This window comes from Cibotium barometz, chromosome 28 (genome assembly GCF_041138505.1).
Source record: "Cibotium barometz isolate CiBa-2024 chromosome 28, ASM4113850v1, whole genome shotgun sequence".
Taxonomy (NCBI): Eukaryota; Viridiplantae; Streptophyta; class Polypodiopsida; order Cyatheales; family Cibotiaceae; genus Cibotium; species Cibotium barometz.
The window spans coordinates 17,904,724-17,908,247 of record NC_141073.1 but is presented as its reverse complement, the minus strand read 5'-3'; the positions used below and the strand labels follow the sequence as shown (position 1 = coordinate 17,908,247).

The window sequence follows — 3,524 nt, the reverse complement described above, 5'->3', positions numbered from 1 at the left end:
GTTATTAAATCATTGGCTAAGAGAAATTAGGGATTGCATAGAGGGGTTTTAAAGCAGTGTGTTTAAGACAAAAAGTAATGGTTAATCCTTGATTATAAGGGTGATTTGGAAATTAATAGTCCTTAATCATTCATCCATCTTGCAAAAAGAAGGAAAGAGAAAAATGTTATATAATTAATCCTCTTGCTCTTGCTCTTGATACACGAGAAAGAACATGCATGGTTGATTAGAACCATCTTCATGTAGCTCTTGATGAAGGTGAAAGGTTATGCATAGTTTGTTTATAAGCTTATCTTGTGAATGTGAATAAGGGAGAGCTATTTAAATATATGGTTATGCTTAAATTTGTAGAAGGGCATGGAAGTTAAATAAATTCCATTAGCTCCCCTTTATCATATATCTCCAAAGCTTCTCTATTCTCCTCTACAAGTGTTAATTGAGAAGCCCATTAATCTACGTAGAGTTGGGAAGCAAGCAATGGGAGTAGTTGGAGGGTTCCATGTTCCATTGGATGTTCAATTGAAGAAGTGGAAAAACCCTACCAGATTCAAAAGGTCTAGTCTTTTATTGACATTTAAGAGTAGATATAGTTTTTTATTTTCTCCAATTGAAATTGATTAGTAGAATAGAAATAGACTAGCCACTCTCTCATAGACGTTAATTAGTGAAGGAATTTCCATCATAGTTGATTACATGATACATATGGTTATGCATGCATTGCTTAGAATTGGTCTAGATTGTAGCAAAGTTTCATTGGTTGTGAAATTTGAATTCTCAGAATCTTGTGAGATGAGATAAGAAATTTGATTGAGTTTATCTTGAGAGTGTTAAGAGAGAGGGAAGCCATGCAACTATGGCTATACCAAGATTGTACAAGGGCATACGGATTCGATCACCCTATGATTTTCCCTTTTTTTTATACGGGAATTGTAAAAAGATTCATGTAGGATATAGGTTTAAGGTAAGTTATGTGTGCATGAGCTAACATGCATGGCACAAAATCAATAGGGTATCCATACACTTATGTTTAAGTTATCTTGAGTGTTCATGCTTATGAGAATTATCTAGTAAGCTTGGTTATCTATGCAACTCTTATAGATATTTATGGAAGTGGCTCATAGTATGTGGCTAAACTAGTAAAGTTACATGAGTAAGAATTTCTTGAACTAAACCAAGAAATCTAGATCTAAGCACAATTTGAGTACTCTTAGTGTCAATTCATAAGGTAATATGTATATTTTTAACCTACGCATAAACGAAAAAATTTAGTTGTTTTATGAAATCAAGTTATGACATAGAGTTAACCTTAATGTAAGCATATGACACTACAAGGGATCGGGCTCATACCCGCGCTCCTAGCCGCTAAAAATGACTTGTGAAAAAAAATTGCGGTGTCGTGCCACGGCACGTCTATGGTGTGAAACCATGCATGTGAGGCTATTAAATGCAAATCTAGATGCATGGGATTAAGTGCCTGTGTACATATGGGATGTATGGTGTCAGGCTAAAATCTGAGAGGTATTTTGGATCAGTGTACATATGGTGCGGGTGGTTACTAAGCAGAGCACCGGCTGGAAGTGGTCATGATTAGTAAGTGGATGATGCTGAAGACGGTGGGCAACTCTCGCATTTATTTGGAAGCTGTGCGGGCACCGTATTGTCTGGGAAAGTATAAGGAGAAGGAGCTCTTTTAGCATTTGAGGGTGGCCATCATTATGTGGCTTGGAGACTTTAAAAAATATATATATATATATATATATATATATATAAATTATCCACATGGCCATGCTTTGAATGACCACATGGAAAGAGGGTTGGCCGCCACCTCGACATCTAGAAGGTGGCGGAAACGTGAAAAGGAGGGTGACGAGCTGGCAGCGATGAGGAAGGGCAGGCTGGCAGGGATCGTCGTCGAAAAAAAAGAAGAAAAAAGGAGTGGCCTGGCAAGAAAGTGGAGGTCGCCTGGTTATTGGGAGAGGGCTCTCTCTCTTTTGTGAGGAGCAGCTGGTGGAGCGGGCTGCTGGAGGTGACGCCGTGGGGAAGCCTTGTGACAGAAGGGAGGGTGTGTGTGTTGTGGAGAGGAGACTGCACTGCTTGAGAGCTTGGAAGGCAAACAAGGGAAGCCTCGTCTAAAGCCTCCTTTTCCAGCAAATACAGGATTATATGGTTGCCCTAGCACAGTGACCAATGTAGAGACGGTGGCTGTCTCCCCAACCATTCTCAGAAGAGGTCCAGAGTGGTTTGCAAGCTTTGGGAGCAAAAATAATTCAGGGACAAAGCTGTTTTGCATTTCAGGGCATGTCAACACTCCCTGTACAGTGGAAGAGGAAATGAGCATTCCCCTCAGAGAGCTTATTGAGAGGCATGCTGGAGGCGTTAGAGGTGGCTGGGACAACCTTTTGGCCATCATTCCTGGGGGATCTTCAGTACCTCTTATTCCCAAAAGTGTTTGCGATGACATCTTGATGGACTTTGATGCCCTTAAAGCTGCACAAACTGCGCTTGGTACAGCTGCCGTCATTGTGATGGACAAGTCAACGGATGTGGTTGATGCTATCGCTCGTCTCTCTTACTTCTATAAGCACGAGAGCTGTGGACAATGCACACCTTGCAGCGTGGGCAGCTGAATGCGCAGAAGCTACAGTGTTTGGAAACTAGGAGGAGAGTCGGCTGCAAGCAGAAAGGAGAGGGGGGGCGTCCATGACAACCATAAAATGAAGGCTTCTCAGCCATGATGGGTGTAAGGTGGCAAATACTCTTTGTTGGGTTCCAGTTTATTGATGGTATATTGTGGTGTCATTTTTGGTGGTTTTAGAAAGCCGGGAATCATTCCCCTACAGCTGTGAGTAGGCTGAATCTGTTGTGGTAGTGATGGTGCTTCTCGACTGGTTGTCAAATTTGTTTTCTTGGGTTTTGGAAATTATATGATGATGTATATATGCCATATGCCATCTTTTGCTTTGTGAGTTACTGGAATCTGAAAGCAGGTTTTCATGAGATCAAGAGTCATCTTGAAATGGAGATGTCATATGCCCCTTGATGAGATATGTGTTTTTGTTTTCCTTGCTGGGATTTTGGATGTAACTCTCACAGCCAGAAGCCTCGCGCTTTCCCAGCGACACCGCCCACGTCACGACAGCTTTGGTGAACCCGACGTGAAACCGCTGGGGTGAGGGTACGTAGAGATGGCTAGCAAAATGGAGCATTTATATGCAGAAATGAAAGAGCTTGAAGAGCGGTTCAGGAAGATTGAAGAAGGAAAGCAAATTCAGGAAGCAGTGGAAAATGCTGTGCAATTGGTATATGACAGGGTCAATATATTTGATGGTTACGATCCAGAAAGCTATCTAAGGTGTTACGAGACAGAGATGAAGAATCAAAGGGTTCCAGAAAACATGATGATTGCATCTTTTGCATACCTTGTAAGTCCTGATTTAAAAGATGAAGTGCTGGAACTAGCAGAGTATCACTCCAAACGATGGAGTGATTTTGCAGATGCACTTGTTTATGCGAGTTCCAGGTAT

General features: G+C 41.5%; 1 pseudogene; it reads left to right on the top strand.

Annotated features, from left to right (window-relative positions):
* Positions 1-1,802: 1,802 nt before the first annotated feature.
* Positions 1,803-2,627, top strand: LOC147622603 (NADH dehydrogenase [ubiquinone] flavoprotein 1, mitochondrial pseudogene; annotated as a pseudogene).
* Positions 2,628-3,524: the final 897 nt, after the last annotated feature.